At 43.6% G+C, this 23,653-nt stretch overlaps 1 protein-coding gene and 1 pseudogene across 5 annotated transcripts in view; both read left to right on the top strand.

The window, feature by feature from the left end:
- LOC110296246 overlaps positions 1 to 5,824 on the top strand; it is a 7,218-nt pseudogene extending 1,394 nt beyond the window's left edge. The window contains exon 2 of the transcript XR_002378164.1: positions 5,743 to 5,824. The product of XR_002378164.1 is annotated as an ornithine decarboxylase pseudogene (transcript). The remainder of the gene's footprint in view (positions 1 to 5,742) is intronic.
- Rgl1 (ral guanine nucleotide dissociation stimulator like 1) overlaps positions 1 to 23,653 on the top strand; it is a 247,822-nt gene that overhangs the window by 39,980 nt on the left and 184,189 nt on the right. The window lies entirely within an intron of this gene.

Here is a 23,653-nt window from a genome sequence, read left to right as displayed (position 1 = left end):
CTGTAACCTGCCTGAAATGCATGTGGGTGATTGGATGCTGTTTGAAAACATGGGTGCATACACCATTGCTGCTGCTTCTACTTTCAATGGGTTCCAGAGGCCAAACATCTACTATGTAATGTCACGGCCAATGTGGCAACTCATGAAGCAGATCCAGAGCCATGGCTTCCCGCTGGAGGTGGAGGAGCAGGATGATGGCACGCTGCCCATGTCTTGTGCCCAGGAGAGCAGGATGGACCGTCACCCTGCAGCCTGTGCTTCTGCTACCATAAATGTGTAGATGCCATTCTTGTAGCTCTTGCCTGCAAGTTTAGCTTGAATTAAGGCATTTGGGGGACCATTTAACTTAATTACTGCTAGTTTGGGATGTCTTTGTAAGAGTAGAGTTGGCACCAATGCAGTATGGAAGGCTAGGAGATGGTGGTCACACTTACTGTGTTCCTATGGAAACTTTGAATATTTGTTTTATATGGATTTTATTCACTTTTCAGACATGATACTAATGTGTGCCCCTCAGCTGCTGAGCTAGCGTTTGTAGCTTGTACATTGGCAGAATGGGCCAGGAGCTTATGTTGTGACCCATTGTGAAAATAAAGTATCTTGAAATAATAATAAAAAAAGAAGGATACTATCTGCTGGAACTTAGTCATCTTCAGTGAGTGAGCATAGATTTCTTCCTGTGGCTCCACAGCGCTCTCTGTCTACATATTGCAGTGATCTGCTTTAGACCTAGTGTGGTCTAATTGGTTACAGAACACAAGCTTCCTGTAGTTTTTGTTTCTGTTTTCTTTCTTTTTGAGGTAGGGTTTCAGGTAGCACAGGCTAGCCTCAAATTTACCATATAGTCCACCAGATCCTCCTGTCTAATGCTTGGATGAAAGGCCTGTATCAACATGGCTGTCTCTTGTGTTTTGAAAATGAGGCTTCTCCTCGATTCCCTTGGTTCTTCCTGTATTTGCTAAGAGTCTTTAAAGACAGAGTTTTCTTCTTTTTATGTTCTTTATGAACATAAAATAACTATAAATATATTGTTACTTTATATCACCCAGGACAAGAGCTGTAAGTTTTATTTTTTCTTTTCTCTCTCTCTCTCTCTCTCTCTCTCTCTCTCTCTCTCTCTCTTCCTCCCTCCCTCCCTCCCTCCCTCTCCTTCCTTCCTTCCTTCCTTCCTTCCTTCCTTCCTTCCTTCCTTTCTTTCGACAGGGTCTTATGATGTAGCCCAGCCTGCCCGTGAACTTGAGAGCTTCCCTAGTCCAGAAGCTGTAGGTGTGCACCACCACTCCATCTGTATCAGCTGCTTTAGGGAAACTGGGCCCTGCTTTGAAATCTTACTCAGCTCTGGCTTCTGTCACCTCTCTGAATATATGGAATTCTTTGTTTAAGATTGGAAAACTTTACTAGTTGCTGTTTTTTTAACCCATGTTGTGTGCAGAAGGCTGCAGTAAGCATCTCCCCCAGACCGTATTGTGTCAGCATGAGATAAGTGTGTGAGGAAGGCAGGGTCACATGGGTGCTGAAGCACGGAGCTGGGACTTGGAGTCTGTTCAAGAATGACGTGAGGGTGGATGGGGGACAGGATATTCTGGGAATGTCCGTGGGCCAGGTGCTTGATAAAACGCTACTTGAAAACCTTCTGATGTGATGGCATTAATTTCCCACATATAATTTCCTATCTCTCTAATAATTCAAGCTTTTTTTTTTTTTGGGTTTTTGAGACAGGGTTTCTCTGTATAGCTCTGGCTGTCCTGGACCTCACTTTGTAGACCAGGCTGGCCTCGAACTCAGAAATCCGCCTGCCTCTGCCTCCCGAATGCTGGGATTAAAGGCATGCGCCACCACGCCCAGCATAATTCAAACTCTTAATTTGCAGTGTTCTTTTACTTCATAGCGATGAAGCTCTTAAAAGTGATGAATTTTGATGCAGGCAATTTGAGGCAAACTCCACTTGCTTTCTTGTGAAATAGCCAGTGCTTGTTTATTGGATTTTCCTCATAATAATGAAACAAAGAGTGCATGTGGCAGTGTATGTCCTCAAAGACTGTATGTGATAATGCGTAATCTCAAAGACTACGTGTGACAGTGTGTAGCCCCAAAGACTGCATATGACAATGCATAGCCCCAAAGAGTGCATGTGGCAGTGGGAAGACTCTGAGATAGCGAAACCTTGCTTGATCTCTGTGCAGCAGATTGATTTACCAAAGTGTCTGTTTGTCTGTCTGCCTGCCTGATCTCTCTGTAGATTCCTATTTCTTCCTGCCAGGATACTATAACCAGTGAATTTACTTTTTATTGGTTTGTGTCAGTCTTACTTCCCCCAGAGATTTCAGTTTCTGTTGAACTGTCAGCAACATGATTGCATTATTTTCTCTCTTTGGGAGAGACCTGCATCTCTTTTGGTTATCGCTGCACTTCTAGGTCTGATCAGTACCAAGCGCATGCTGCTGTGTGAGCTAACTATGTGGACTAATTGGCAAAAAACTATACGTCAAGTTAAATTTCTTCTGTATCACTTGTATTTTGTTGTTGATGAGCTGGGAAGCAAATGTATACAGATTTGTACACACACATACACACACACACACACACACACGAAGTGTGAGAGTCTGAAGATGTTACAACTGGAAGGGTGCATGGTCCTCCCAAGGTTTGGAGAAGCCTTGTTAGCTCTGTGAGTGTTTACTTTCATATCAGCTGTCATCAGTATGGCAGTAATAAAAGAGTGTTTTTCAAGGGTGGAGTCAGAGTTGGGACAGCTCTTGTCACTTGCATTACAAGCTCCAAAAAGCCTCAGAGGTTGGTGGAGCTAGGCATTGTCATTCTGATGCTTGCTGCCTCTAAGTGGGAGGACCAGGAGCCCTAGACCCCAAAGGTCAGGAGAGCCTCAGTGTGCAGGTGTGAGCACATCTCAGGCAGAAGGCCAAACCTGCTGCTGGCCTCTTCTGCAGATGCCACAATTCACGTTCTTCTTCTTCCTCCTCCACCACCTGAATTGGAAACTTAAAGGTTCTTTGGACAGTGAGTTGGATAGTGTTTTTCTGGGGCAAACACGTGAAGGAACATTTAGATGAAGTGGACACAGGTGAAGGACTAAGGCAGAAGTCCTGAAGGAATGTTTAGCTGAAGCAGACACAGGAGAGAGGATGTTCTGCTAAAGTACACACGTGAAAGGACATGTGATGAAGGATTCTTCTAACGACACACGTGTTACTCCTTACATCGCGTAGTTGAGCTACCTTTGTCGGTACCCCATAGTCAGAAACACACCAAAAAAAACTTCTGGTGGTGTGCTACAGTTTGTCTCTTGCACAGACTTGGGCTGATTGGCAGAGTGATGTCAGCTGATAACAGATGCAAGTGCTGAGGCAAGACCTGGGGAGGACATGCCATGTTTGGAGGGAGGATAAATAGAACTCAGTGGACAGTGACAGAGGCTGAGCTAGGCTTGCTTATAGAGCTTATGGGTCTCAAGTCTTTGCTGATCTTCTCTTCCCTGAGAGAGGCACAGCCGAGAACTTTTGATGTTCCCTCTGGGTCTCTCCTGTTGACTCGAGCTGAGGCTGAGGCCTGGCTATCTCTGCCAGTGCTATCACTGCTAATTCACATTTGCTATCCTGACTCTGGTACCAGACTAGTCTGCTGGTGTATCTGGGAAGTGTTTGAGAGTGGATGGAGCTACACTGCTAACCTGTGAACCGAATTGCTGATTTCCAGACAACACAGAAGGGTCTTGCTCCATAGACCCTTTCTAAACAGCTCCACTTACCCATATCCTTTCTTTCCCACCAGCTCTGGGGGTGGGGTGGGCTAAAAGGGAGGTTAAAACTTTTAAAAACCATCATTAATAATGGGTTTAAAAAATTGAAGTTACATCCACCCCTCTTCTCCTCTCCTCTTTTCTTTTCTTTCTTTCTTTTTGTTTGTTTTTGTCTTTTTAAGTCAGGGTTTCTCTGTGTAACAGCCCAGGCTGTCCTGGAACTCTCTTTGTAGACCAGGCTGTCCTCGAACTCACAGGAATCCACCTGCCTCTGCTTCCCAAGTGCTGGGATTAGAGTGCACTGCCTCACCTGGCTAGAAGCCATAATTCTTATCTGAAAGTATCTCAGTGTTTATTTAAGTGTGAGTGTGTGTGAGTGTGTGTGTGTGTGTGTGTGTGTGTGTGTGAGTGTGTGTGAGAGTATGTGTGAGTGTGTGTGAATGTGTGTATGTGTGAGTGTGTGTGTGTGTAGTTCTGTACCTAAAACTTCATCTCCAGTACTTATCAGTTTGATCAATGTACAAAAAAGACCTTTTTATTTTTCTCTTAAAATGTTTCAAAGTTCAATTCTGTAGTAATGAAAGATTCTTAAGTTTAATAAAAAAAAGGGCAAGAAAAAGCAATGCCTGTTTGACTCAGATAAGCAGTGCCATCTATCGGGAGCTACCTCAAATTACAAGGAAGAGCAGGCACATGACTTGTTTGGGAGAGTCTATATGTTAAGTGACTGTCAGAGAATGTGAAAGGTATACCACTCTGGGTTTATATAATTAAGAGGGGTTCTTATTTCTCCAAATATAGCAAAGACTGTGGACTTCTATAAGCCCCCCTGATATCTAATTTTAAAAACATAGTAATATTGAAAATTGCAGTTAGAAATTTTCAAAACTTACATGAAACGGTTTTGTATTGTCAGCTCCTATTTCTGGTACAAGCTGCGAGTATTGTTTAAATGGTATAAGTATTTAACATACAGTGTAGCTAAGGCTGAAGCATGGCAGGAATGTGATTAGATAATAACTTACCTTGGCCACACATATTATATGGTGATGCAGTCATCTTGTGAATCTTAATTTGTTTACTAGTTCAAAAAAATTTTCTTAAAACTGGGCATGGTGGGGCACGCCTTTAATCCCAGCACTCCGGAGGCAGAGGCAGGCAGATTTCTGAGTTCGAGGCCAGCCTGGTCTACACAGTGAGTTTCAGGACAGCCAGGGCAACACAGAGAAACCCTGTCTCAAAAAAAAACAAAAAAACCAAAAAAAGAAAAAAAATTCTTCTGGCAGTTAACAAACTTTAATTGATTTAACTGGAAACATTAATTAGTATTAAATCTATAATGGGTAAGTGTACGGAATCTTTACATATAAATCTGAGTTATACTTTAAGACCTTAACAATTTCAAACTATTAAACCAACTTCTGTTTTACCTTTTGTCCTACTAACACGCACTAGTTTGGATTTAGCATGAAGCATCTACCAAACTAGTCTTTTGAATTTGTTTTTCTTTTCTGTGTCGGAGTGTTTGCCTGAATCTGAGTGTGTACACTATGTATGTATTTGCCTAGTGCTCAAGAAGGCCAGAGGAGGGCACTGGACCCCCAGAACTGTACTTACAGATGGCCGTGCGTTGCCATGTGGGTGCTGGGAACCAAACTCTGGTCCTCTCCATGAGTAGCAAGCACGTCTTAACTGCGTAGAGTTCTCTCCCGTCACGGCATGAGTCTTGCTTTTAATGATTCTCAGCCTCGCACTGGAGCTTCTAACAGTTGCCATGAAGATCTTGTTTTCGGAGCCACAGCTCTTTATTGCATTAGCCCTCTGTGCAGTTTTCCTTTCCAATTATAAAAGCTATATACTTTATGTTCACGGTTGGTTAGTAACCTTCCCTCAGCCTGAAGCTGGCTGAGCCAGACCTATTACCTAGGGTGGAACCTTCCTCCCTAGATCACTCTATTGTTCAACCAGTGTTGCTGTTCCTCTTCAAGATACTGCTACCTGCTGGGAGGCCGCCTAGCTATTCCTGAGACCACACCCTATCCTGCTGGTGGTTCCAGCCTCCAAGAATGAACTGGGGGGAATGGTCCTCCCCCCCTCCTTTATAAGCACATTCGCCATTAAACATTTGAGCCTTGATCAGAACATTGTCTTGGCTCCATTTCTCTCTTGTCCGCCTAGTTTCCCTCTCTTTCAGCCCTGGTTTGCCTCCCAGGTGAAACCCAGTTCATGTGAGCTGCGGGCTGGTTCGAAACAGGGGTTCAGGTAGCACTTGTCATCTGGAAACTCGGCTACTGGAACTGGTTACTTTAAACAAGCTTCTATATAGTTTTTAGATGTTACATTTGTTAGTGAACAGGGCCCAGGAATAAGCACACCTCATTTTCATTTCTCTCTGTGGTACTTTCTTTCGGGGAATTTTCTGGTTCTTTGCTTTGTGTGCTAAAATAACCAGTAGCCCCATTATCATGGCCAGGAAATTTGGGTTTTCTTTTCTGGTTTTCCTGTTTCTCTCTTCCTGTGGTGTTCCCTATGTGTCTGCTAGCCACACCCATTCATGCAGTGCTGTGCAGGTTTCCCAACACATTCAGATGTTCATCTCTACCTAGAAACCCTGTCGGCTAGGGCGGTTAAGCCATGAACCTGCTCGATCAAACAGGTCCCTGGGTGACTTGACTTCATCTGGTGTATGACTGTAAACACCATCTGTAGCTGATGGCTCTGTAGCTTGGCTTCCCTGAGCTTAGAGGTGTCTATGCAACTGTCTGCTTTCTGGGTTAACATTGTTACCCTGGTGGCATCTCAAACATGACCTAACGAGAAAGACATCTTTGATGCCATGGTCTTTACCACGTTTCTTCCAAAGACTTAGTTAAGGGCATCACAGACTGCCTGTTTGCTCAGTTTGAACAGCCTTCAACTTCTCCCTTCCTCAGGTTCAGCATCAGCTGACGAGTTTGGGCTATCATAATACTTCCCCCAACTTTCTTTTCTCACTTAGGCTAATAGAATCACTTCTCAATTGGTGTTTGTTTGTTTGTTTTTCTTTCCTACATTTGTCCTGACTACATTCCTGTTACACACCATCTTGCTACCTTTTATTAAAAATTATACTTAATATCTGATATTATTCATGCACTGATTTGTCTGGATTTCCTCTGCAAGGCAGAACTCCACAGTAAGCTCTATAAGGCATATAAATGCCCTAGAGCTCAATAAATGACTTTATTTCACAGTCATTGAAGCTCCTGGCCATAGTAGATTTTATGTGAATGCAGGAAGGAAGGGAGGGGGGAAAGAGAGAGGGATGAAGGAATGAATCTAGTTCTTTTTTTGTGTTTGTGTGTTTTGTGTTTTGAGGCAGGGTCTCTGCAGCCCAGGTTGGCCTCAGATTCAATGATCCTATCTCAGCCTCCAGTGTTAGGATTACAAACATGGGCTACCACCTGGTTCCTGACACTCTCAGTAGCTGAGGATTCAGGGAGAAAGTAATACCCCTTTAATGCTTTTTTGTTTTTTTTTGGATACCAGTTGTATAATGTTTATTATCATTGTTATTTTTTCAGAAAGGATTTCTCTACATAGCCCTGGATGTCCTGGAACTCATTATGTAGACCAGGTTGGCCTTGAACTCACAGAGCTCCCTCTGCTTGCCCTTCCTCCTGCATGCTGTGAGTGCTTTGGCGGTGACACTGAGCCACCGCTAGAAGATGACTATTTAGGAATGTGCTCCTCAGAATGATTTTGGGACAAAAGTCTTCAGAACAGAGAGTCCTTTAGAACTCTTGTATCTTGTAGCCAGAGATGGTTCTGAGAGCTTTTCTGCAGAAAATCCTCTTCCTTTGCCTTGAGTTCTTCTTCCATCAGAGGCCAACTTCAGCAGAGAGGAAATTGATACTGGACTTGATTAACAACTGGTAAAACTAGAAACTTAAAAGGCACGTGTCGTGATCCTGAAATTCTATATATTTTTTTAAATGACTATTAAGATGCAGGAAGCAAAATAAGGGACCAGCAGAGAGAAGGACTCGTCAGTCATTCTGTATCTGGACTGATGAGAAGTTTCTTTTTTGTATCAGTGAGAACTGGGCTTCAGTTGCAGTTCTGTGCTGAGTGTGTTACGTCTGGAAGGTAGACATCTCGGGGGCATGGGCAGGGGTGGGGTGGGAAAGAATTCTTGTAAGTAGAATGTTCAATGTCAGTGTAGTGTGCTATCCTGATCGATGCCCAGCACCCTGGCTTGGGGATCAGGGTCGCATTCTCTTACTGTTTTCCACTCTGAGGTCCCAGAACTCCAGTGGCTGCAAAAAGGCACAGCTCTCAACCTGGGGATTTAAAAAACAAGTCTAAGTAATTTTAGATCATTTCTCTGGGAATTTTTTCCTTCTTGTTCTGTTGATTGTTTATGTGCAGCTGAGGATAATAATATATAAATGTAATAGAAAAATAACAGCACCATTTTTGTGGCACCTTCAATGAGGCTTTCGGCTTTTAACGTAGTGTAGTTTGCAAGTGTGCCCCTCCCCTGCCCCCACCATTTAGGATGCAGAGAAGAGCCTGTGTTTAGAAGCACTCAAGACTCAGACCTTGAGAAGCTGGGAAGTGCCAAGAGGAGCTCTTCCGAAGCTGCTTGTTCTCAACAATTTCTTGAACTTCTCGTCAAAGGTGAACCTCGGATGCACACTGGTGCCGCCAGTGTTCCATAAGGGGCACCCACTGGACAGGGCTGTTAGCCTTCCCTCTTAAAACACAAGATAGAAATGCACCTGCGGGATATATTAGTGCCCATTCCAGTCAGTTCCCTCTCAGCTAGGAGTCTGCATATTTTCTTCAGTATCTGGAGAAAATGAAAATTTTAAAAATTGCAAACAGATTGTTTGCTTTAGGGATATTGGAGGTGCAGTCACCTAGATCTTACAGCCCGTCATTAACACTCCTGTAAGCTGCTCTATGGGGTTTGGAGTGCAGAGTTTGTACAGGCAGCAGGCTGACTGAGTGGAAACATTGAGTCAATAGCTTTCAAACATTCCTTTCTTGATTTTTATTCTTTAAAGGCAAAATACATAATTACATAAAAATTCATCTCTACAAATAAAGTAGCCCATAAAAATGAGGGTTGAGTCAGTTACAAACACTTCTTTCTGCAAATTATAGATTTGGATTGAACTTCCAAGTCCCAAATAGATGTTAACATTAAGTTGCTCTTACTTAGCTCAATACTCCTTAAGGTCAGGGGAGTGGCCTTACTCAGTCTGCTTTGTTTTGTTGAGACAGTCTCTCTGCTGCAGCCCAGGCTAGTCTCAGCCCCCTAGTCCTCCTGCCCCAGGCTCCCAAGGGTGGGGAGTCCAGTTGTGCACTTCCTCCCACACTGGGTGAGTAGGCCTTACTGAAGTGGAGGCTCGTGCGTGCGTGTGGGGCTGGTCGGGGAACTGAGGAGAGGATGAGGGGGTGTGCTATTTCCATATCTTTGCGCTTGCTCCTCTCTTTTCTGGGGTGTTTTCATCTTGAGTCCTCTGGTAAGTTCATACTAATTTTCTCAGCACCCACTTCAAACATTCTGTTTTCTCATATGACTTCCTAACATCTCCAGCTGCACAGTTGTCCCTGTTTCCTCCCTTCTGCTGCTGTTCTTGTTAAATTTGGTATGTGTAAATAATTGGCTCACATACTCTGACTGTCTCTCCTCTCTCTCTGATAAGCTTGTTTAATGCACTGATAAGAGGAATGGTGGTTTTCAGTCACTGCTCAGCGTCTTCTAACACAGATGCTTCTTGCAGAGATGCCCTGCCTGGTCCCGCCCCCTCCTGTCCCCTGGGCTGGCATGGGCGTGGAGAGCCAGCACCCCAAGCAGGCACAGGGATGGTCCGGCTGATTATTCAACAAATACTTGTTGTGTGTTTCAAGCATTATGCCAAGTTCTGTGGGGGAGATTTCAGAGGTGTGAAGTATAGTGTGTCAGTTTGGGGGGCTCACTAGTTAGGTGCAAAGGCCTGTTCCTTGTATGAATCATTTAAAGGGAAATGACTGCTAAATTAAAAGACTTGACACTGTGTATACAATACAGAAGCCAGAAAGGCTGGGAAGGCCTGTTTAGTTAAAAGAGTTGGGACAAGCTTCTTAGGAGACCCACAAGTTAATTTGAGCTCAGCAGTGTTGACTGAAGGAGGTGGCAAGCGAGGTAGTACTTGAATGGTTGGCTGTGTGGGGATTGGTTTGTAGAAGAGAGTATACTCTTGGGGGACCAGAGTCCTTTTGTACACTGTGTTCAGCTTCTAGAGATACCTGGAACCTCTGCGTTATTAACAGAGTGCTTCATTTACCCGTGTGGGGGCAGCTCTCAGGGACAGTTCCAGGGAGCAGGCTTAGCTTTGAAAGACACAGCGGTAAATTCTGAAGTTGTGTCACGACCTGGAACTTCACTCCCAAACAGGCAGCAGTGACAGCCATTTACCCTTTGCTGGGGTCTGAAAGGAACGGAAGGAAGAACTCAGAGACAGGTGAAGGAGTCCAAAGAGAGGGAGGAGCGTCAAGCTGATGCTTGAAAGGAAAACAATGACGTGCCTGTGTACTTATGAACGGTCTTGCTGAGGACCGGTCACCTTAGCAATGTGGGTATAATCTGGGGACAAACACTGACTGCCTATGGAGAGAAATGAAAAACTGAATTTAAATTGCTGCCCAAATGAAAATAAACTGTTCAATTAAAAGTGGAAAATTCTGCAGACTGGGTTGAGATTCTTAATAGTCACTTTGTTTTAACCACTTCACTTTTTGCAAATTATTCTATGTAGCCTTCTGAGTGAGGAGAGTTGTCTCATTTAAAAATCTCTGTTCCATCAAAAGATAATTAAAATGAATTAAATTTGATAATTTGCTCTGTGTGTGTGTATGTGTGTATTCATGAGTGTTTGTGTGTGGTATGTGTAAGCATTCTGTCTAAACTCCACCCCACAGTTACCTGGCAATAGCCAGGTAGGCCTTGCCCACTATAAAAGGGGCTGCTTGCCCCCTCCTCTCTCTTTTGCCTCTTGCTCTCTTGTTCCCTGTTGGTCCTCCCCTCTCTCCATTCCCTTCTCCCCTCTCTCTATGTGGTCATGGCCAGCCTCTACTTCCCTCCCCTTCCCCCCCCTCCGTTCCCCTCCCCTCCCCTCTCCTCTCCTCCCCTCTCCTTTCTGCCTTTCTCTGCCTCTACTACCCTCTTAACTCCCCTCCCCATGCCCAGAATAAATTCTATTCTATACTTTACAGTCATGTGGCTGGTCCCTCAGGGGGAAGGGATGCCTTGGCATGGGCCCACTGAGCCCCCTGCCCCATACCTCACCACACCCCAGTAGAACATATTCTTATATCTCTTTATCTTTTTATAAAGACATCAGTATGTATGTGTGAGTGTTTGTATGTGTGTGATATGCATGTTTGTGTGTGTATGTGTGTGGTATGTATGTGCAGGCATGAGTGTCTGTATGTATGTGTGTATATATGTGTACATGAATGTGTGTGCATGCATATGTGTGCCTCTGTGTATGTGTGTGGGGTGTTTGTGTGTGGTGTATGTATAAAAGTAAAGAAGCATAACTAATGTTAATTTAGGAATGTTTAGGAATATTGAATATAGTCAATACTAAGAAAAGTTTGTAAGTTTTTAGATATATAATTTCATGAAAGACAGTTCAACTCCAAAAAGATCCAATTAGATCACTATATATTGTGTACTTGTACTGAAATAGCATGTTGTAGCCTGTAATTTGTATTATTGTATCAATTAAAAATAAAATAAAATTTAGAAAAAAGATTAAGCATCCAGAGCCACATCAGTGAATGTTTAAAATCCAGACTTACTGGTCCTCTGGATCTTGTATGAATATAATATATAAGTATTTGTTCCTGTAGTGGTATGATTTCATTTATCAAATTTTATAACTTTATACATGTGTAAAAGGTTAGAATAGTAATGTATCTTAATATGATAAAATTATTAATTATACGTAATACCCTTATTAATTTGTGGTGATTTCAAGTTAAAATATAATTACATTATTTCTCCCCATCATCCCACCCACTCCTTATCAAATTTATAGTCTCTTTTCTTTAATTACTTTATTACTGCATATAGACACACACACACACATACACACACACACACACACACTCAATGTATAAATACATAAATACAACCTGATGAGTCTGTTTAGTGTTGTGTGACTTCAGAGCTGGCCATTTGATTTTGGATAACCAATTAGGGGGTCCAACCCTGGCAAAAACTGATTTTCTCTCTGCTAGCAATCATTGTAGCTCTTTGTCTAGGGTTGGGGCCCTGTGAGACTTTTCTCTCCTGAGTTAGCATGTCTGTTAGTGTTGTCTTATTCAGGTTTTGTTTAGGCAGCCATATTGTTGAGGTATCATGGGTGTAGCTTCGCTGACATTCCTAGGAGATATAATCTCCCACCAGAATTCCTGGTCCTCTGGACCTTATATCCCTCTGTGCCTCCTCTTCTATGATGTCCCCAACCATAAACTAATTTCATTGCTACTTCAAAACTGTAATTTTGCTACTGTTATGAATCATAATGTAAATATCTGAAACTCAGGATATGTGATCTATGACCCATGTGAAAGGGTTGTTAGACCCCAAAGGGGTCACAGGTTGAGAACTGATGACTTATGGTCTGTGGGGGGGGGAGCATGGCAGTGGGCAACCAGAGCAGGAAGCTGAACTGCACATGGGAAGCAGAGAATGAGCAGGAAGTGGGGGAGACATAAGGCCTCAGACCTTGCTCCTAATGACCTTCTTCCTCCAGCAAGGCTGCACCATCACAAAACAGCAGCACCACTGTGGACCAGATGTTCAAAGTCATGAGCCTATGGGCAAAATTCCTCATTCAAGCCACAACAATATGATTCCATTCTAAACCTGAACAATGCTCCATTATGTTTACACATAACATTTTATTTATCCATGTATCTACCAGCTGATATCTAGACTGTTGCAAATATGTATGGGCAGATGTCTCTTCAGTGAACTAATTTATGTAGATGGCAGTGCCATTGCTGGGTCATGTAGTAATTCAGTTTCTATTCTTGAGGCACCTCCATGTGTTTTTCATAATGTTTCTGCTAATTTACATTCATCCCAGAGGTGATGGAGGGTCCCCTTCCCTCCGCCTCCAACAACAGCCATTCTAACTGCGGGGAGTTAATTTGTGGTTCATTATGGTTTTCATCTGCATTTCCCCAACAATTATCCTTATTGAACATTTTCTCCCAGGTACTTGTTGGCTGTTTGAATCAATTTCTTTCTCTCTCTCTCTCTCTCTCACTCTCTCAGAACTGTTTATTCAGGTCATTTGCCAGTTTTTAATAGACTTACTTTTTTTTTTTTTTTTTTTTTTGCTTTCTAGTTGTTAAATTTCTTCTTTATTCTGTGTTAATTCCTTATCAGGTGAATTTGCAGAATATTTTTTTTTTCTCATGCCCTCTGGTCATCTCTCCCCTCTGTTGACTGTTCCCTTTGGTGTACAAAAACTGTTCAGTCTGATGTAATACTATTTGTCAGAGTTAGCTTTTGTCGCCCAGACCCATGTCCTGAAACATTTCCAAGTGTTTTCTTCTAGTACGTTCACAGTTGCAGATCTTTCATTTGAGTCTTTGCATTTTAATTGGTTTTGTGTGTGTGTGTGTGTGTGTGTGTGGTGAGCAGCGAGAATACACAGTCCATCCTTCACTGCAGAGGCTGGACTCTGCCCACTGTGTCTTCTTGCCGCCTTTGCTGACGGTTAGTGGCTGGAGGTGTTTCTATCTTACTTACTTTAAAGTCTAATCTGTGGTCCTTGCATTTGTTTTTATGTCAATAGCATGCTGCTCTGGTTAGTTTAGTTGGTAATTTTTTTTAGTAGTCATTGAGCTATAGCTGGAACTATTACAATGCCTCAGCTTTCTTCCTTTGGCTTAACATTGCTTTTGCTATTAGGGTATTTTTTGATTTTATACAACTTTGTTTCATGCAACAAGTGCCACTAGTATTTTGATAGGAATCTCATTGATTATTGATTATGCTGGATAATTCTATTATTTAAAACAGTACTGATTCTTCTGACCCACGTTCTTTTATCTCCTGTGTTCGAGTGTGGCCTCCTCTGTTTTATAGTTTTCATTTTTAAAGGTCCATCTGTCTCCTCACTTGAGTTTCTCCCAAGGTATTTTTTTGTTGTTGTTGCTTTTTGAAGTTATTGTGAGTGGAATTGATTTTTGTTTCATTAAAAAAAAAACTATTTTCCTTGATATATAAACATGATACTAACTTTTTAGATTTATGTTTTGTATTTATTTATGTTTGTGTGTGTGTATGTGTGTGTTAATGTATTCATGTCTGTGTGGGCGCTTGAGAAGGGTAGAGAAGGGGTTGCATGCCTGGATCTGGAATAGTTGTGAGCTGCCTGACCTGGGTGCTGGGCACAGAGTCAGGTATCAGGCAGGAGCAGTGTGTGCCTTTTATGTGTGCTGACTCCTCGCCTGTCTCAGTACTTACTTTCCAACGTTGCCCGTGTATCCCACAGCCTCTGTGTGTAGCAGCTTTCTTCCCTGCCTTGCCTTTCCTTCGCCCCTCTCCTCTCTGTCTCCTTTGAGGGTTAGGGTTTTTCTCTATAAAACTGTGTTATATGCAAATAAGGATAATTGGGTGCCTTTATTTTCTACTCAAATTTAGTTTTTGTTTGTAAAATAGAAACCAATAATGGAAAGCTCTCCCCCTCCCTTTCCCCTCTGTGTCTGTGTGCTCACATGAGCTCCTGCATGAACACATACACACACACACACACACACTCACCTGTATCCCTGCGTGGAGACTGCTGTTAGCTTTGGGTGTTTCCCTCTGTTCCTCTCCACTTCATTTTTGGAGACAAGGTCTCTCACTGACCCAGGCTGGAATTCACCACAATTCCCAGGACCCTCCTGCTCCTGGGGTTTATGAGTGTGTGCTGTCCTGTCCAGCTTTTACACGGATGTTGGGGGATCTGAGATCACATCTCCCAGTCAAAAGAAAATGTTGGAGCTGAATAAGTGCTAGGCAAATGGTGCTAGGGGGCCTCAGCAAAGTGAGGGCTCCAAAGTGCTCCGCTGGCTGGTTCCTACGCTATATAGCTTGCCGGTTCCAGGCCTATGGGCTGGTAGAGTGCTTGCCTGCAAGATGCTACTGTAGCAGCTAAGAGTTATTTGGTGTGTGTACTTTTTATTTTCTCTTCTCTTTTAAAGTAGTCCTTCTTTCTTAAGTTTGCGCAGTCTGACATGCTGAGGTGTCATGGGGTGTCATAGAATGTTTGCCACAAGTGGATTCTGGTAGAAGGGACAAAGAGGTGAACCTTTCTTTTAGAGTGGACAGTTGAGCCAGATTGAAACTCCAGAGTGGCACCAGGGATATCCAGCCTAGCTTTGGGGCTCCTCGTTTCAGACGGTGCGCAGTGTTGTGGTGGCACTGGATACGTAGTTTGAATGAGAGTTGAGACAGGATGCAGAGCTGGGTGCTGTCCAGAACTGATGAGAGGACCCTTAGGTTGTTGACCTTTAGGTCCTTTGGGTCAACCTTTCGGTTTGCTCTAATTCAAATGTACCTTTATACACCTTTGAAAGAATAAACTTGAATCTTGGTCCAGAATCAAATTAAAATGTCCCTTCGAGGGATGTTAAGGCATAAGATGATATGGCTGCTTTACTCAATATTGTCTCATTAGCTTTTTGCTTCCTTGGCAACCTTATTTCTGCTTCTCTGAATGGACGTTGCCCTGGTTATCTGCCCAGAACACAGCTCTAGATGAGGGACCAGGGCAGAGAGCACAATGTAGAAGTCTGGGAAGGGAAAGTTTACTCTTTATTTCAAAGCACACTGGCTGCATCCATTCATGGATGCAGTCGTCCCAGGAGTGTGTAGTGAGCCTCAGGTGGTGCATGTAATTCTATACAGGTGGTAGCTATAGACAGCTACAGGTACAACATAGCTTCCTGCGCCTGCCAGTTCCAGACTCACAGAGTGAAAGATTAGCTTGAACTTCTTGACGCCTGCTTTTCACATAGAAACCTTGCTAACCACTTTTGCTTTTGATCTCCCCGTCTAGACTAGACTGGATTTTAAGTTTTTAGCAGAGATAATAGAGCAACTGGAAGTCTTGATATTTGCCAACCCCAATCATAGCCCTTCCATAAGGTCTTTCTAACATAAAGCATCTGCCTTACAGCTAGTCTGGAAAAGGATTGCAGACTGTGGCCAATAACTGATTTCTTGGAGTTGAATCCTGGGGTATCAGGCCTGTGGTTGGAGTTCACCGTCTGATTTCTCTATCTTCCGTGGCCATCACAACCCAGACCTGCAAGTTTGGCAGCTGCTGGGATGTGGGCTTGCTGTTTCTGACTGCATTGCATATTTAAATGGAAGGCTGGAGTTAAAGCTAAGAAGCAGATGGGTTTGAACAGGGAGATTGTCTTGCTTTGAGGTCATGTGCGAAGCCAAGAAATTGCTGGAGCAGGTCTAGTAGGGCTTTCAGGAAAATAATATTTCCACTTCTGTCAGCCTGCAGTCTGCCTGGAAATGTGCTATGAGCAGCCTTTCCCAAAGATCTTGGTATTTGAGCAGCTGTTTTCAGAACACGCACAAAATGAAAAGCAAGGGAGTTCTTAGAACTGTTAGCATCCGTCCCCATTGCCAAAGCTCTTGGATAACTCAAGTGGAAAGCCTGAAGCCAGGCAAGTGAAGGTGTGCACAGCACAGGGCATGAGTGTGGCACTGTGCTCTGGACACCCAAAAGCTTCAGGAAGACTTATCAGTGCCACAGCCTGCACACCAGAAAGTCCTCCATAGGGGCCCTGCACCTCCTGTCCCTACTTTCTATTATTTTGAATTATTCTTCTTTTCATTCTCCTGAGTCAGTGGGACAATCTGTCGAACTCATTGAACACCTGAAACTTTCTAATTGCTCCAGTTAGCCAGTGTCTTATATCACTTTCTCACCATTGATGAGAAAGAGCTGTACTTGCTCCTAAGGAATGTTTAATGAGGCAGTCCAATGTTATTATTCCAGATCTACAGAAAAAGGTTCCAGAGAACTTATGGTTTGTATAATTGCATAAAGAAGTCATAGGCTCATGAGGAACAGACAGTATTTTGTTGTCCCCTGCCAACTTTCAAGTAGTTGAAGCTCTCTGTATGAATAATGTATATAAAGATGCTTACAACTCTTGGGCACACCTGCTGTGATGGTGAACCTGCACTCAGGAGGCAGAGGCAGGTGGATCTCTGTGAGTTCTAGGCCAGCCTCGTCTACATTGTGAATTCCAGGCCAAATATGGCTACATAGTGTGGCCTTGTCTCAGGAAACAATCAAACCAATAATAAAAAACAAAACCACAGGAAGAACTAGGTTATATCAGTGACTTCTGTATTGTTGGCTAATGAACACTATGCAGTAGCCCAGTGTGTTGTGTTATAAGTTTGATTCTATTAGCATGATTTATTTTAGAGGTACATATCTCCCCCAACCCCTTTCTTTTTCAAGACAAGGTTTCTTCTGTGTAGCTCTGGCTGTCCTGGAACTTGCTGTTAGGCCAGGCTGGTCTCAAACTCAGAGCTCTACCTGTCTCTGCCTCTTGATAGCTGGGATTGAAGTGTGTGCCACAACCGTCTGGAGAGGCACGTGTTTCTAATGTTACCCACGGTATAGTTAGCTAGTCATACTAACAAAGCTATTTATGAAAATAAATATTTGAAGTCTGGGTTTCGAATGGGTGTTCATTGTAACTTTAGTGTTCCATCTAGTTTTAGGTTTTGTTTGGTTGTTCAGCATGCAGAAGTTATTTAAAAATAAATTCTTGTAAAAGGTATACATAGTGAGTTCCAGGCCAAACAGGGCTAGATAGTGTGATCTTGTCTCAGAAAGCAACCAAACAACAAACAGCAAAAAACCCAAACCATGGGCAGAACTGGGTTGTATCAATCAATGACTTAGTATTTTTGGCCAATGAACATTAGCTAGTGAGTTCCTTATCAGTTAAGACTACTTAGGATTCTGTTCAGCTTGACTGACCCAGACACTTGAAAACTGCTTTATAGGAAATTTTAGCTATAGTTTGAACCACTATTTTGCTAGACTTAAGACGATTCACTCTTCCTATCCCTCATTCCCTCGCTCCTCTGGTGTGTGTGTGTGTGTGTGTGTGTGCTTGTGTGTGTTTGTGTGTGCTGTGTATGCATTCATTGGCATAAATATTAGTATGCCCATGGAGCCCAAAAGTTGATATTGGTTCTCTATTGCTCTATTCCTTTATTTCTCTCCATCTTACTTTTAAGACAGTAATTACTCACTGATTGTTAAGACAGTAATCACTGATTGATTAAGACAGTAATCACACACTAATTGGCTAGACTAGCTTGCCAGGAAGCCACTGGAATCCTCCTGTCCCTACCTCTCAGTGCTGGTATTATAGGTGCACATGGTCATACCTGGCTTTTATGAGAACCCAGGGACCTGAGCTCAGGTTCTCTTTCCTGTGCAGTGAACACTTTTCCCACTCTGCCGTCCCCCTAACCCACCATCATCTCTTACACCTGATTCAACCACCAACCTCCGAAACTGCAGTTGTCAAGGTCCCTAGAGACCCCCACATAGTCAAATGTGATTAGACATTCTCAGCCTCACTCTACTGGACCCATTAGCCTTACGGTCTTCACTGGGCTTTGTTCTACCTCGATGGCTGTTTTTGCCCTTCCTGCTCTCTCCTCACTTCCTTGACTATATTAGAGACATAACGAGCATTTCCCAACTGTCTGAACCATGGACGCAAGAAATTATTAGGACTATTTCCTCAGGATTTTTCCAGGGGAAAATGGCACTGTTCTATATGCATAGGCAGGGAAATAATTCATTCCATACAGACAGTGGTTGTCATAGAGCACTGGCATAATGTTTTCATATGACTTCAATTAAGGTTACCAGGCTCAATCCGTAGGTACCAGGGATTTGGTCCAATTTCATGTCTGAAATTCCATGTATGTGTTGACAAATCCAAAGTTTACATCTCCAGTTTTGTCGTCTTCCTGAATGCAAGGGAGTTAGTGTTCTCAACAACATCAGTCAGCATCTTGTCTTAAATATCTAGCTCAGCATGTTTATGACCAAAACTTGCTTCTTATGCTCAAGGCTGCTTCTCTCAGAGTTGTCCCTAGGCCCCACATGCAGTCATCCCTACTAGGACTTCTTTCTTCTCATGAGATTCTGTTGTGTGTATCTTTCAACTACATCTTGAATCTGTCCAGTTGTTCCTGCCTGTGTTTCTCCCACTGTGGTCTAACCCACATCCTCTCTGGAGTTTGACTGTTTGGTTAGCCTCTGACCTGGCCTTCAAGGTTTACTGTCGTCTTCAGGTTCCTCTAAACACAGTGACCAGTGTTGTTGTGAAACCATTGTCTGTTCAGAGTCCTTCAGTGTTTTTTCTAGTTAGTGAAGGGCAACGGCTGGACACATCACCTTGCTGCTGCTGTGACCTCTGTCGCCTCTTTTCTGCCTGGTGTTTTTGCTGTTCCTGCCAGGTATTAAACTGCTCCCCAGAGCACTTCTCTCTGTCTAGAAGAGTCATCTTTCTACACTCTCAGGCCTTATGTCTCCTCTCATGTCTGCCAAGTGTGATTGGATGGGACCTCAGCGAGGCCTTTCCCCACCAAGCATTAGACAGCTGGCGAACGCTTCAGTTCCTTAAGCCAATGCTGTTTCTCTGCATCGTGCTGCTGATTTTCTGGTCTTTTATATTATTTGATTGTTTTTCTTGCCTCCCATTAGTGTGTAGGTTCCATATAGACAGAGATTTGGTCTGGTTTTGTCCAAGTGTCTGGAACAGCCCACCCAGTAAGTAGATGATGAATGTGTGTGTGTATGAATGGATGGAATTCCAGTCATTCTAAATGACCATGTTTCATGAAGTCCTCCCTAAGTGTATCTCACAGCATCTTGAAATGTTCAGTGGAGCTGTTAAAAACTAAGTATCTCAGTATTATTCCTGCCAAGTCTTTAATTTCAAGATTCAAAACTGTCATTGGTGTTGCATGTGGAGGCCAAATTTGGATGTTTTTGGAAGCACAGCCTCAATGTATAATTAAGGCTGGCCTTGAACTTCTGTTTCTCCTGTCTCAAATTCTGCCCTCCTTCCCCAATACCTGCGCCATCGTGTCTGCTGCATCCAGATTTGAATGTTTAGTTGCACACTGCTGCTTTATCTTCACTTTTAGGTATTATGCCTTTCAACTCGGCATTGCCAAATGATTTTACTAGAGTATACAGAAGTGCCAGATTACAGAAGCCGCAGATCATTGTCTCTCTTCCTACTCTTCTGTATGGCAGGAGTGATGGTACTGGCAGGTTACATGTCTCCTGCGTGATTATCTTTTGGCTCAATAAGATCAAACCAGGAGGCGGCTGTAGCGGGGATGGAGGAGGCAGGGAGGATGAGGGACATCCTTCCTCTGCTTCTGTCAACAGCAGACGCCACTGATGTGTCTATGGCTTCTGTCAGTCACTGCAGGGGCAGGCTCAGGACTTATTGAGTTCACCCAGTCTGTTTCCCACAAAGGGGTTGATGTAACTTGTCTTAGGTGATGTTTTAAAGTTAATTTTCAGAATCTCATTCTTTCGGTCCAGACTGACTAGGTATCACTGAATGAAATTGTCAGTCCTGCATTGGTATCTGTTCCAAAATTGCTCTAGGCCATGGACTTGGACATAGTTTAATCTTTTATTTCTGTGACTTCATTACAAAGTCCTCAAGGGATCTTTGGACCAGCCTATCTTCCTATATAGATAGACTCCCCCCACTTTTTTTTTTTTTTTTTGTTTTGTTTTTTATACAATGGCTCTGTAGTCCGGGCTGGTCTCAAATGTGCAATCCTCCTGCTTTTACCTTGAGAGTGATAGGATTTCAGGTGTGAACTACCATAATTGGATTTTTTTGTTTTGTTTTTGTTTTTCAAGACAGGGTTTCTCTGTATAGCCCTAGCTGTCCTGGAACTCACTTTGTAGACCAGGCTGGCCTCGAACTCAGAAATCCGCCTGCCCCTGCCTCCCAAGTGCTGGGATTAAAGGCGTGTGCCACCACGCCTGGCCCATAACTGGATTTTTTTTTGTTATTAGATAATTTCTTTATTTACATTTCAAATGTTATCTTCTTTCTTGGTTCCCCCTCCGAAAACCCCCTATCCCATACCCCCTCCCACTGTTCATCAACTCACCCACTCCCACTTCCTGGCCCTGGCATTCCCCTACACTGGGATATCAAGCCTTCACAGGACCAAGGGCCTCTCCTCCCACTGATGTTTGACAAGGCCATCCTCTGTTACATATGTGGCTGGAGCCATGGGTCCCTCCATGTGTACTCTTTGGTTGGTGGTTTAGTCCCTGGAAGCTCTGGAGATACTGGTTTATTCATATTGTTCCTCCTCCTATGGGGCTGCAAACCCCTTCAGCTCCTTGGGTCCTTTATCTAGCTCCTCCATTAGGGACTTTGTGCTCAGTCCAATGGCTAGCTGAGAGCATCCACTTCTGTATTTGTCAGGCACTGGCAGAGCCTCTCAGGAGACAGCTATATCAGACTCCTGCTAGCAAGCACTTGTTGGCACCCACAGTAGTGTCTGCATTTGTTGACTGTATATGGGATGGATCCCCGGGTGGGGCAGTCTCTGGATGGCCTTTCCTTCAGTCTCTGTTCCACACTTTGTCTCTGTATCTCCTCCCGTGGGTATTTTGTTTCCCCTTCTAAGAAGGATTGAAGCATGCGACTTTGGTCTTCCTTCTTGAGCTTCATGTCACCTGTGAATTGTATCTTGGGTATCTGAACTTCTGGGCTAATATCCACTTGTCAGTGAGTGCATACCATGTGATAACTGGATTTTTATTGAGAGTGGTGCAAATAGTAGACTTTTCTGTGAAAATTTCCTCGATTTTTACATCTTTTCACTATAGTGTTTGCTCCAACCTGATAGGTTGTGTTAGGTCCAGCCTCAGTTTCTCTATGTGGGTTTGTCCTCACCGTAGATAGAAACACTGGATCATGTATGCTGATCTCTTCTGATTTTTTTCCTCTGCTGAAGCTGGATGCCTCTGCTCTTTAGCCCTGGCTTAAATAATTTATCCTTTGTTTAGTTCCAGTATGTGTTCTGTTGTACTCCCCAGCATCAGCCTCTGACTTTCTTGAGTCATGTTTACCTTCCTATTCATCAGCCTCTTCCTACTCTCTCTCTCCCTCTTGTTTATTTATCCATGTATTTTATGCCTATGACCGCTCTGTCTTCATGAACATCAGAAGAGGGCATCTGATCCCATTACAGATGGTTGTGAGCCACCTTATGGTGGCTGAGAATTGAACTCAGGACCTCTGGAAGAGCAGTCAAGCACTTTCAACTGCTGAGCCATCTCTCTACCCTCCCTTATTCTCATCCATTCCCAAGGACATTAGAGATGTCCCACATTTAACCCAAACTCTTGAGTTTTACCAGTTGTGGGCAGACTTGAGGCTTAAGAGGTCTGCCTTCTTGATGTTTCCAGAAGGGCCAGCCTCCAAGTCCCTGGTGCTGTGGCCTCACGTTAGAACATGGAGTCCTTACCTCCCCTGTTGTTCCAGTTGCTCTCATTGAGTGTTGGGTACAATGCTGTGTCTGCTGAGTTTTCCCATATCACGTGGGGATGCGCTGGTTCTTTCAGTGACTGTGGTCAGATTAATGCTGAAGTCTAATTTCTCCTCCCACTCCTATCTCCAGCCTGCTCAGACCTGAGCAAAGTAATGAACCAGCCATTTCCATCCCATGATAAACCACACTGTGCACTTAGCCACTCCAGTCATTAGTCATTAGAGGGATTTCTACAGGAAGAAAGACCTGTTAAGTCTAGGACGGTGTCTGTTACTCAGTTAAAACCATTGGGTGCAGCCCCCGAAGAAGGCATTGTAGTTAGGTTTCAACTTGGTAAGGCTCTTCAGAGAGCCTCTGCATGCACCAGTAGCGTGGATCTCACATGAAGCCATATCACAGAAAGACCGGAAACAGATTTCAAAGTTCTTAGGCAACCCGATGAGGAAACAGAGACTCAGATTCATCAGCTGTTACCCCAAGATCACCCGGGACTTAGTCATAGAACAGGCTTTAGGTTTTAGTTTTTGGAGACTTCCAGTGTTTTGGTGAAGAGAGAGTCGTTTCCTCTGAAGCTTTCAAGTACTGTGGTATTAGAGCTGCCCTGGCCCTGACCTTGGTGGTCACCTGATTATAAATATGAATCCTTGCTGTGGCTTGAAGTCCATGTGCTCAGAATTTAACCCCTGTGCAACCATATGGGGAGACAGGGCCTACTAAGAGGGATTAGGTCAATCCGTCCTGCTCTCCTGAATGGATCAATGCCTTTATTATGGGAATGAGATCACCTATTTCCTTGAGAATAGGTTGTCACAAAAAGCAAGTTTGGCCTCCTCTTTCTGTTGGCTACTGTGTGCTCTCTGACCCATTGCCTTCCACCATGGAATGGCACAGAGCAGTGCCTCACCAGATACCTATAGACCCTTAGTCCTGAAACTCCAGAACCATGTCCTCAATCACTGGACAGCAGAGCCTCACTGAGGATTCCCTAGGTCAGACTCAACTATGGGCTTGTCTGTGGGGTATGATCCTGATTGTTAACTGATGCAAGAGTTCCCATGGACAGTACCATTTCCTGGGCAGCTAGGCTTGGGCTGCCTAAGCTAGCTGATTTCAAGCCTGTATAAGTCAGTAAGCAGTATTCTTTTATAGTTTCTGCTCCAGATTTCTGCTTGAGTTCTTGCCCTGACTTCCCTTCAGTGGTGGACTGTGACCTGTAAGCTGAAATAAATCCTGTGTTCCCTAATTTTTAG

The sequence above is a fragment of the Mus caroli genome, chromosome 1, assembly GCF_900094665.2.
Source record: "Mus caroli chromosome 1, CAROLI_EIJ_v1.1, whole genome shotgun sequence".
Classification (NCBI taxonomy): Eukaryota; Metazoa; Chordata; class Mammalia; order Rodentia; family Muridae; genus Mus; species Mus caroli.
This window is presented reverse-complemented; position numbering and strand designations above follow the sequence as displayed.